Source organism: Panthera leo, chromosome A1, assembly GCF_018350215.1.
Source record: "Panthera leo isolate Ple1 chromosome A1, P.leo_Ple1_pat1.1, whole genome shotgun sequence".
Classification (NCBI taxonomy): domain Eukaryota; kingdom Metazoa; phylum Chordata; class Mammalia; order Carnivora; family Felidae; genus Panthera; species Panthera leo.
In genome coordinates this window covers 140,925,288-140,938,187 of record NC_056679.1, presented here as the reverse complement: position 1 = coordinate 140,938,187, position 12,900 = coordinate 140,925,288, and positions in this window count along the sequence as shown.

The following is a 12,900-nucleotide window of genomic DNA, read 5'->3' as shown; positions in this document are numbered from 1 at the left end:
CAGTGACTCCTGACTACCTCCAGCCTCACGTTTTCTTCCCAAGTTCTGCCCTTCATGTCCAATCCCTGCTGTGTGTCTCTCTGTATAGCGTGCCACTGCAGATGGAAAGGGCAAATCTCTTCAGTTCCACATCCCCACCCCTCACCCGATTATAACATTTATGGGGCTCTGAGAATGTATTAGGTATATACTGCACACTGTACATGTACCATCCGACTCTATTCTCACAGCAGCTCCTTGAGGAGGTAATACTGTGCCCACTTACAGCTAAGGAAACGGAGATAGGGGCTAAGTAGGTTGTAAGTAGTAGCTTTGAGATCCAAATTCAGTCTATACCTCCAGATGCCCTGTTCCTAGCTGCTGCACCATCTCCCTTGCTAGTCACTGTGTGGACACCAGTTTCCTCCCTAACTAATTCCAGGTATACTGGCACCATGTGCCAGAGCTGTGCCAAATGCTTTAGAATAAGTGCATGGGCAGCAACCCCATGACCTAATTATTCTTATGCCCATTTTGTAGAGGAAGAGACAAGCTCAGGGAACTAAGTAATGATGAGGGAGAGTGGGATTTGAATTCATCTCACTGAGGAACACCTGGGTGGCTCAGTTCGTTGAGCATCCTACTCTTGATTTTGGCTCAGGTCATAATCCCAGGGCCGTGGAATCTGTGTTGGGCTCTGCTGAGCATGGAGCCTACTTAAAATTCTCTTTCCCTCTCTGTCCCTCTCCCCCACTCACACTCTCACTCTCTCTAAAAGAAGAAAAGAAAAAAGGTTTGAATTCATCTCACTCAATCCTAGGCCCCTAATGTACTGAGGCTATTTCTATAAAGTGTCACACCTGTCTTCCTTCTGATGCCACCTGCTAAGATCAAGCCTCACTTAGCATTCATCTGGGGTTCATCTTCCCATCCTCGTCTTCCCCAATTGCCCCCTTCCTAACACTCAGCTTGGCCAAAGGAACTGTTCTAAGCCAACGTTGATTATATCACAATTCCTGCTCAAAGCCCCCACCCCCAGCCCCATCACCCATCGTTAAGCTTCAACTTTGTGGCCTGACATTCAAGTGCCCCCACCCTGGTGCCAGTCTTATCTGTCCCTTCCCCTACATGTACTGTATGCTCCAGCCAAACTAGACTCTTTGTTCTTCCTGACGTGTCCTGTTCTTATGGCCTTCCCTCCACTTAAAATGCCCCCTCAAACTCTGAGTATGAAAAATCCCACCCATTACAAAGACCATGCTCAAATTTGACTGCCTGCATGTAGCTTTCCTTGATTTCTAATTTAGAGACGATTCTTTACTTCTCTGGGTTCATGGCATTTTGTATGTAAATGTCCATTATTGGGCTGTTTGGTTTGAATCCAATCAATTGTACTAGTATGTCATTATCAGGAATGTTTTTATCCCCCAGGGAGCCTGGGTGGCTCAGTCAGTTAAGCCTCTGACTCCAGCTCAGGTCATGATCTCACAGTCCGTGGGTTTGAGCCCCTCATCAGGCTCTGTGCTGACAGCTCAGAGCCTTGGAGCCCGCTTCAGATTCTGTGTCTCCCTCTCTCTCTCTGCCCCTTCCTAGCTCACACCCTTTCTCTCTCTCCTTCAAAAATAAACATTAAAAAAAAATTAAAAAACCAAAACAATCCCCCAAAGTCTTGTCATCTTAGTAAAACTTCTGTAAACTTTGTAATGTATTTTATTCTTTTGTATTTCATAATTTTTACATTATTCTAATAATAGTATGTTATTTCTATTAAGTATTGAAATTTAACTTCTTCACGTGGATTTGAAAGTTGGGCTATACTATAGGAATTTGAATTTTTAGAAGGGAAAAAAAGCTTCTACCAATGTTACTCTTCTATTCCACCAACTGTTAGAACCGTTAATACCAGCAAAGACTGAGTTTTAGAATTTTAACTGCCTCCTCAAGAAAGATGACTAATGGGAGCACCAGTAGCCTCTGTTTAGGGGACGGGGGAACAATATCAGGGGCCTGATTAACTTAGTGCTGGTTGTGGGAGAGATTTTACTTTCTCTTTTATATACTTCTGCCTTGTTGTACTTTTTTTATACCAAGCATGAATTACTTTTATAATCAAAAATAAAATAATTCACATTTCTCAAATGAGAACTCCTGACCATCAGCTTTCTACTTCCTTAGTTAAAATAAACAAAACCTCCAATACAAGGACTGATGTAATCCCCAGTTCTAGAAAAGCCTAGAAAGAAATGCAGCCCTTGTCTGGTCTATCATTTGACAGAGGGGGGAAAAAGAAGCCCCAGGGTGGCTTGCTCTCAATCAGAAGACTGCAGCTATGGTGGTTCACCTGACTCCAACCTCAATAGATACTGTGCCTCTTTGGCCTTGAGGACTTACGCTGGCTTGTCCAGCAAAGCATGAGGGCTGTCAGGACTCATAAGCCTGCATTGGCCTCTCTGCCTGTGACACAGTCGGCTCACAGAGTTATCACTGGCAATGGGTGATAGGGACACACCTTGCCTATATTGGCCGGGCTTCCCTGACTTAAGTGCCTGGGCTTACTAAGAGCGTCATCCAGGTGCTGCCTTTGAGAGCAATGCACACAGTGGCGAGGTGGGTGGCTGGAATGGGGGTACACAATGCCCTGAACCCAACTCCTGAAGGCCTGCCATGATGTAAAGTGATCAGTCACTTCTTTCAGTTAAAATCTGTCAGGGAGGAGGGGGAGGCAAAACAAAGTACTAACAGTCAAGGCTGAAACAGCTAGGGCCCTTTACACATCTAAGCTGTCATCCTGGGAGCTGCAGAAGGGGAGAAAGCTTGGCTTGGTTTGAGCTGAGTTTCTATTTTAAATGACTGTCCATGTCTTTAACGTCTTGGAAGGAATTCATAAAGACTGGGCTTTGGTTTTGCTGCCACTAATCAGGGAACTATATATCTAAATGTTTTGAACTTCTTACTTTTCCACAACCTGAATCTGTTTATTTGTCTGAAAAATGGATGAGGTCATCATTCAAGTCCTCTTTGGCTGCTAACATGGTATGATCCCATGAAATAGTTAAACATCAATTGTCCTTTAAGTCAATGAGTTGTTCTATTTAACTGGATTTTCTTGTTAATTGCAAATTTAGAAATAAATGTTGAAAGTGACATGCCTATTAGTAAAAAATAATACTAGTGGATCCAACTTCTTCCATAGTACTGAGGTACTAACTCTATCACTCACTCCCTAGAACTGAAAATGTATACAGCAGTAATGAGTACACTCTCTCGTACCCACTCTTTTTGTCCTCATGACACCCTGCAGGTAGGGCAGGTTTAGCTGCCCATATTTTACAAACGAGATCACATACTCCAACAAGGTGACGTGGTCTTTCACCTGGTCACTTCACCTTGTTGAAGGGTGTGGCCTCACACCACAGTTTGGAGGTTGGAGCTCAATCCACGGATCCCGGCCATACCTGGGGCTAGAGCTGCACCTCCTTCCAGGCCTCCCTTCTGCTCCACCTCTTCACCAGTACTATCCTGGCCAGAGCACCTACGGACACTTGGGTTGATGCTGGCTCCTCTCCACCCACAAGCTCTTGGGCTGATGCTAAGCCAGGCCTTAAGGAAGTGGGGTTGGCCTTTGCGTTAATTTCTTACTGCAGCTGTAACAAATTACCACAAACATAGTGGCTAAAAACAACTCAAGTTTATTACAATTGTAGGTCAGAAGTCTGAGATGGAACTCAATGTCGGCAGGGCTGTGTTCCTCTCTAGAGGCCTTGGGTGAGAATGCCACCTTTTCCAGCTTCTGGCCCCTTCTACCTTCCTTGGCTTCTGGCCCCTTCTACCTTCAAGGTCAGCAAGGGCCAATCTTTCTCAGATTGCATCACTCTATTACCCTCTTCCATATTTACTGGACTCTCTCCTTATCTTACTGTCAGTTGGTTAACAACCTAATTCTTTCTGCAACTTTAATTCTTCCCTGCCAGGTAACATATTGATAGTTTCCAGGGATTAGGACATAAACATTTGCTGGGGGGCAAGGGTGGGGGTCTATTATCTGCCTACCACAGCATTATCCTGTCTGGCTCAGGTTTGAGGGTACATGAGAAAGGCAGAGCTTGAAGGGGGGCCCCTATTCTCCAGAAATCAATACTTTAATGGGGGTCCTAACCTTCCCCGCCTTGTAAATCTGCCTCATGCAGGTGCAGGGAGTACTCACAAACTTTTCTGAGACAGATACCTGAAAGGTGGGTGTGAAGGATGCCTTGAGGGTTAATCAGAGGCCTCCATAATGTCAAGAGCTAAATATTTAAATATCTGAGCACTAATTAGGATCTTGCTGACTAGGAAGGCCAGGTGGTGATATGTGAAGAGCTGATCAAGCCTTTGGAGTCAGATACGAATTAAAATTTAAGCTTCAAAAAAAAAAAAAAAAAAAAAAAAAAAAAGAGAAAGAGAACTCAAATATTACAATGGAGAAAAATATTGAAATACTTTTAAAAAATCTCAGTTCCCAACCAGGGTATGTTAGGTGTCACTTTGGCAACCACCTTAACCTCTCTGAAACCCAGCTTCCTCATCAGTAGAATGGAGATAATACATACCTTACAGAGTTATTATAATGACTAAGTAAGATGTTATTCAGGCAAATTCTGATACAGAGTTTAAACTCAGTAACTATGCCTTCTTTCTCTTTCTCTTACTTACATGAATGGGAGTGCAAAACCAATCCAAAGGATCTCAGAAAGAGCAGGTTCCCTCAGATGATTCCTGAGAGCAGCTGCTCACAGGCCACAAAAGTTGGCCAAGTCATTTTCCTTCACGACAGAACTCCTTTTCTATCAAGACATAAGTTCCATACCTGTTATCGCAAATGAGATAATCCAGTCAAAATTCTATATGACTTGTGACTATAAAGTAGTCTGACAATCTTATAAGTGAATATACCAAAATCTATCCATCTAAGTGCTTTTCCCTTCAAAGTAGTCACTTTGAAAGACTAAATAGTTTTGGAGCATCTGGGTGTGGCTTCAGTCGGTTAAGCATCTGACTCAATTTTGGCTCAGGTCATGATCTCACAGTTTGCAGGTTCGAGCCCTGCAATAGGTTCTGTGCTGATGGTGTGGTGCCTGTTTGGGATTCTCTCCCTCTCTCTCTCTTTCAAAATTTCATTTAAAATATGAAAAAAAATCAGATTAAAAAAAAAGGAAAGACTAAACAGTTATTCCAAAAATGTTTCCATGCTTAAAACATCTCTGGAACTCCTCTTTTAGAGTTGCTCTCAGAGTCTCTGACACATTCTTTAAAACATCATTAAGTTGGCAAATACTCATCTTTCCAGGAAAATTTTGATTTTTGAAAAAAGCTGCCAGTCATTCAGAGCCCAGGCTGATAAATACAGTAGATGGTTAACCAGATTAACATTTCAGGCTAATAAAGTGTGATTATAATAAAGCAATCATTATTTTTGTGTGGTTCATAAATTGGTCTTGATAGTGTTATATATTAAGGTTAAATAAAGGTAGCTTGGCCATAGTAGACATTAAAGCTCACTTTAGTGGGTTTATGATGTGAATTAATTCAGATAGCACTGGGAGTCATTACATATTTAAAAAGTATTAAATGCTTCTTTTCATGAAAATCTTAATTATGACATTCTCTGAAATCTGATTTCATAGTATTAAAATAAAGGCTTTAAGGAAAAGCATTAAGTGCTAATGAAAGCTTTATTATTTCGGTATATATTCTCCTGGGCCTTTGGTCAAGATAAGTAATGATCAGATGAATGAGTTGGAAACCTTCCTGGCCTCTGAAGTCTACTAGTAATTGGAAGCTAAGTAACACACTGTCACTAGCTTGAATACATTTAATAATATTCCACCAACTTCTCCCTGTCTTTTGCTTTCTGGACAATGAAATACCATGGCATCTTAACGCAGATGAAAAAAGGTAGCAGGCAGAAGACGATGTATGCCTCCATTCACATTAACCTCCTCCCCAGGGTGTCTGCTTCTCATCTTCCAGGGACTTTCTGATTTACATGTTCTCCATCAACTCCAATTTCCAATGACCTGATTCATGGTTTTAATTTTGTTTTGTTTTTTGGTACTTCAATGATCTATCGTTCAGACTAAGAGCCACAATACCCAATGTCTGAGTAAGCAGAGTCACTATCACTCTCAGGTAACCAGAGGAGATACATAATTGAATGAAGGGCGGCAGCCTCAGTAAGGTTTTACTGTTGTCTATATATCCAAAACCCTCAAAAACATGAATACAAATTTTTTGAAGGCAGAGATGATAAGATTCCCCTAAAAAGGTCGTGTTTAGAGACAGATCTGAAAACATTTGAAAAACACAAATTGCTCCCCTCCCACCCCAAGAACTTTTGCAAAAACTCTGAAATGAACAGAAACTGTTTTGTTTAACGCTCAGGAACTATCAAGGGCTTCATATGACCAGTTGGCCTTTACATTCTACAAATACCATCTAAAAATAAACATAAGCTCCAAGACGACAGTCTTGTCCCATTTACTACTGTATCCCGCGTGCCTAGAATAGTGCCTGGCCTGTACTAAGTGCCCCAAGGCTATCTGCTGAATGAATATGTGCTGTTGAAAGATTTTACTGTCTGAAATCTAGTTCCTCTTTCAGTTCTCCCTATAGTTCTCCTGCTTCTAGAGTGTACTGAACACCAGGGTGGGCCTGCTAGATGTCCCTGTCACTTTCTCCAGAAGCTTCATTCCCAAAGTCATGCAGAATCCACCCCTTCTTGGAGGATGACCTCAAACGGTCACATACAATACCTTCTACCCTTTCTCACTGTCTATCATCAACTAGTCTCCTGCTCATTCTGCAGTACTCGTTAAGAAATCCAGCTCCTGGGGGCGCCTGGGTGGCTCAGTCGGGAAAGCGTCCAACTTTTGCTCAGGTCATAATTTCACAGTTTGTGAGCCTGAGCCCCGCGTCGGGCTCTGTGCTGACAGATTGGAGCCTGGAGCCTGCTTCAGATTCTGTGTCTCCCCCTCTCTCTGCCCCTCCCATGCTCATGCTCTGTCTCTGTCTCTCAATAATAAATGTTTAAAAAAATTTAAAAAAGAGAAAAGAAATCCAGCTCCTGTAATCAAGACAGTATGGTACTGGCACAAAAACAGACACTTAGATCAATAGAACAGAATAGAGAACCCAGAAATGGACTCATAAATGTATGGCCAACTAATCTTTGACAAAGCAGGAAAGAATATCTAATGGGATAAAGACAGTCTCTTCAGCAAGTGGTGCTGGGAAAACTGGACAGCGACATGCAGAAAAATGAGCCTGGACCACTTTCTTACACCATACACAAAAATAAACTCAAAATAGATGAAAGATCTAAATATAAGACAGGAAGTCATCAAAATCCTAGAGGAGAGAGCAGGCAAAAACCTCTTTGATCTTGGCTGCAGCAACATCTTACTCAACACGTCTCTAGAGGCAAGGGAAAACAAAAGCAAAAATGAACAACTGGGACCTCATCAAAATAAAAAGCTCTGCACAGCAAAGGAAACAATCAGCAAAACTAAAAGGCAACCGAAGGAATGGGAGAAGATATTTGCAAACAATGTATCAGATAAAGGGTTAGTATTCAAAATCTACGAAGAACTTACCAAACTCAACACCCAAAAAACAAATCATCCAGTGAAGAAATGGGCAAAAGACATGAATAGACACTTCTTCAAAGAAGACATCCAGATGGCCAACCAACACATGAAAAAATGCTCCACACCACTCATCATCAGGAAAATACAAATCAAAACCACAATGAGATACCACCTTACACCTGTCAGAACAGCTAACATTAACAACTCAGGCAACAACAGATGTTGGCGAGGATGCGGAGAAAGAGGATCTCTTTTGCATTGTTGGTGGGAATGCAAACTGGTGCAGCCACTCTGGAAAACAGTATGGAGGGTCCTCAAAAAATTAAAAATAGAACTACTCTATGACCCAGCAGTTGAACTAAAGGTATTTATCCAAGGGATACAGGTGTGCTATTTCAAAGGGACATATGCACCCCAATGTTTATAGCAGCACTATCAACAATAGCCAAAGTATGGAAAGAGCCCAAATGTCTATCGATGGATGAATGGATAAAGAAGATGTGGTATATATATACACTGGAGTATTACTCGGCAATCAAAAAGAATGAAATCTTGCCATTTGCAACTACGTGGATGGAACTGGAGGGTATTACGCTAAGTGAAATTAGAGAAAGACAAGTATCATATGACTTCACTCATAGGAGGACTTTAAGAGACAAAACAGATGAACATAAGGAAGAGAAGCAAAAATAATATAACAACAGGGAGGGGGACAAAACATATGAGACTCTTTTTTTTTTTTTTTTTTTAAATGTTTATTTATTTTTGAGACAGAGAGAGACAGAGCATGAATGGGGGAGGGTCAGAGAGAGGGAGACACAGAATCTGAAACAGGCTCCAGGCTCTGAGCTGTCAGCACAGAGCCCGACGCGGGGCTCGAACTCACGGACCGACCGCGAGATCATGACCCGAGCCGAAGTCGGCTGCCCAACCGACTGAGCCACCCAGGCGCCCCCATATGAGACTCTTAAATATGGAGAACAAACAGAGGGTTACTAGAGGGGTTGTGGGAGGGGGGATGGGCTAAATGGGTAAGGGGCATTAAGGAATTTACTCCTGAAATCATTGTTGCACTATATGCTAACTAACTTGGATGTAAATTAAAGAAATACATTAAATAATTAAAAAAAGAAAGAAAGAATTCCAGCTCCTGAGTCAGCCTTCTTATCCACACCTATCTATCATCACCTCAAGGAGTGAAGATGACCCATCCATTTATTTGCCCCACTGCTCTCACTTCAATAACCACCATACCCACTGCAGAATGCTACTCCTAAAACTGTACCCTTGCTATGGGTAGCAGGGCATAACAACACAAAAAATTGCTAATATTTGAGGACTTCTTATGTACTGTACATAATAACGTACATATTATGTACGTACAGTATTATGTACTGTTCAATATGACATAGGCCTTATCTCAACTTCCCAGTGACTCCATGAAGACTAATTAAAGTATACAGGCTTAAATAAACTTTTAAACATCACTCAGCTCAGGAGTGGTTGAGCTGTAATGTGAATCCAGGTCAGTCAGACTCGTAAGCCGGTGCTCTTAATAGTCCACTGGGATGAAAAGAATAAAGATTTAAACCCAAGCTCTACCACTCTGCCACACAGACTTTTTAGAGGTGCCTGGGTGGCTCAGTCAGTTAGGTGTCCGACTTCGGCTGAGGTCATAATCTCGCAGTCTGTGGGTTCAAGCCCTACATCAGGTTCTGTGCTGACAGCTTGGAGCCTGGAGCCTGCTTCAGATTCTGTGTCTTTCTCTCTCTGCCCCTCCCCTGCTCATGCTCTCTAAGAACAGATAAATATCAAAAAAATATTTTTTAAATAAATAAAACATAGAAAATAAAATAAAAAGTCTCCAAATCTCAGTTTTCTAACTCATAAAATAGTGGCAGGAATTAAGAAGATAATATATATTAAGTGCTTAGCACAGTATTTGACATAGCACAAATGTGTGTTCCATTCATCCTACCACAAATGCTCACTGAACACCTCCTAAACATCCAATGCTGTGATAAGTACTGAAGATACAGCAGAGAATAAGACCAAAAAGGTCCCTGCCTTCACAGGTCTGCACAGCTCAATAAATGGGTGCTCAATAAATACCAAACAGGGGGAAAAGCCCTCACAGAGGTCTGTCAGCCTCCACTCTGCCCCTCTTCAGTCAGTCATAGCTATTTTGCTATAAAGCGATATAATCAGAATTAGATTCTCTGCTTAAAATCCTCCAGGAATTCCTCACTGATGAAGAGACAAAAAATCCAAATTTCTTAACACAATATTTGAGAATAGCTGTAGGTATGTGGTTCAGTTCCCCTCCCCACTGGCTCCTCTTTTGTTTTTTTTTTGTTTTTTTTTAATTTGTTTTTTCTTAATGTTTATTTATTTTTGAAAGAGAGAATGTAAGCGGGGAAGGGGCAGAGAGAGAGAGACAAAATCTGAAGCAGGCTCCAGGCTCTGAGCTGTCAGTACAGAGCCCAAAGTGGGGCTCGAAGTCAAGAACTGTGAGATCATGACTTGAGCTGGTATCAGAGGCTTAATTGACTCAGCCATCCAGGTGCCCCTCCCACTGACTCCTCTTAAAGAGGTAAAACCTTTCTCCATATGAAATCTATCTGGAAGTTTGAATTGTAAACCAGTCAATGTAGGCCAGTTCTGGTAACAACACAAGAACAAGAGTCACCAGTTTGGCACCTCAACCTCTTCCCACCCCCATCACCCATATCACCCATTCTCTCTGCCTCTGTCTCTCTCTGTCTCTCTGTCTCTCTGTCTCACACACACACACACACACACACACACACACACACACACACACACACACAGACCTGCAGTTCTGTAAGGCAGTGTCAATGTCATAGATTCTGTCAAACCATCTGAAAACCAAGCTTTAAATCCATATTTTTCCAGTTGTGGGACACAGGCCATCAGTGGATTATACAATCAATTTAGTGGCTGTAATCAGTGACTTGGAAAACAAAATAAAGAGTCCATTATGTGAACTAACAGCTAAGTACTGGTGTATAAAACTTGCTATAAATGCATACACAAGACACATACTGAGCTGTCATATAAACTGTATTTCTTAACATGGACCATGGTCAAAATGGTTTGAAACTCATTACCTCATACCCTCTATGTAGCCTCAGTTCCTCCCATGTTTCCTCAGTCACACAAAACCCATCTGTATCAAGCCGCTTGCAGTTCCCCAAACCCACCTTGCTCTTTCACTGTTTGCCTTTAAGTATACAAGCCAGGCTGGGTACTAGGAATACAACTGTGAGAAAAACCCAGGCCTTGCCTACATGACATGTAAGAATCTAGACAGACAAATGCTATACTAATCACATTAATATATGTGAACTGAAATAAGTAGTCTAAATGAAACAAATACAGATTTTCAAGAACATTTATCAAAGGCAATCCAGTCTACTGGACAAGGGAGGCATCCCTGAAGAAAATCAATTAGCAGAGATCTAAATGTCAGAGTTAACTATAAGGGTATAGGAAGAACATTCCAGACATACCAGAATAAAAGTGGCCTTAGGGTAAGAGAAGGTGTGGCATGTTTGAGAACTGAAAAAAAGGTTCCTGCTCTGACAGGGACCAGAAAAGCTGGCAGTGGCTAGACCAGGTAGAATGTTATGGGCTAGGATTTTGTTTTCTGTCCTCAAGAGTAATGGAAAGCCACAGGAGGATTTAAATAGGAAATGATGAAAGAGGGGTTGTGAAGACACTGTCCGTGCCTGCAGCGTAGAAGATGGACTGGAGGGAGGACAGAGTGACTGCAAGCCGACCAGCTGGGAAGCTAGTAGAATAGTCCATGTGGAGGTTCCTCAAAAAAATTAAAAATAGACCTACTCTATGACCCAGCAGTAGCACTGTTAGGAATTTACCCAAGGGATACAGGAGTACTGATGCATAGGGGCACTTGTACCCCAATGTTTATAGCAACACTCTCAACAATAGCCAAATTATGGAAAGAGCCTAAATGTCCATCAACTGGTGAATGGATAAAGAAATTGTGGTTTATACACACAATGGAATACTATGTGGCAATGAGAAAGAATGAAATATGGCCCTTTGTAGCAACATGGGTGGAACTGGAGAGTGTGATGCTAAGTGAAACAAGCCATACAGAGAAAGACAGATACCGTATGTTTTCACTCTTATGTGGATCATGAGAAACTTAACAGAAACCCATGGGGGAGGGGAAGGAAAAAAAAAAAAAAAAAGACGTTAGAGTGGGAGAGAGAGCCAAAGCATAAGAGACTCTTGAAAACTGAGAACACTGAGGGTTGATGGGGGGTGGGAGGGAGGGGAGGGTAGGTGATGGGCATTGAAGAGGGCATCTTTTGGGATGAGCACTGGGTATTGTATGGAAACTAATCTGGCACTAAATTTCATATATTAAAAAAAAAGAGATGAACAAGAAAATAAAATTTACAATACTATTAAAAAAAAAAAAAAAGAAAATGTACCAAATTAAGAAATAATCTTTAAAAGAAATTTTTTTTTTACATTTATTTATTTTTGAGAGACAGAGCACAAGTGGGGTGGGGGCAGAGCGGAAGACACAGAATCCAAAGCAGGCTCCAGGCTCTGAGCTGGCAGCACAGAGCCTGATGCAGGCCCTAAACTCACTAACCATGAGATCATGACCTGAGCCAAAGTCAGACGCTTAGCCGACTGAGCCACCTAGGCACCCCTAAGAAATAATCTTTAACATGAAAAGTTGGAAGGTGTTTGATTTGGGCAAGCCATTAATTTTCATTAAGTTCAGAACAGAATAAAAATGAAACATCACAAGTAAAAACTTTTAAAAGCAGGGAGAAAAGTCTGTTATGAGGAAAAACTGCTACCTAGCTATTTAATTCTACAAAATAATTTCTTTATTTTACTCTAATGTTGACGGTTTCTTCTCTTCTCAAATTTCACCAGCTTCTCATGTTCTGGCAAAAAGAATTCAGCAACTTGTAGCTCCACTTAAAATAAACCTTTGGGTAGCCTAGGTGGCTCAGTTGGTTGAGCATCCAACTTCGGCTCAGGTCATGATCTCAGGGTTTATGAGTTCTAGCCCCGCATCAGGCTCTGTGCTGACAGTGCACAGAGGCCAGAGGCTGCTTCGGATTCTGTGTTTCATTCTCTCTTCCCCTCCCCCACTCGTACTCTGTCTCTCTCTGTCTCTCAAAAATAAATAAATGTAAAAAAAATTTTTTTCAATAAAATAAAAAAATAAACCCTTAAAGGCTACCATAATTAATTTACACTGTGTGAATATAATTTAAAA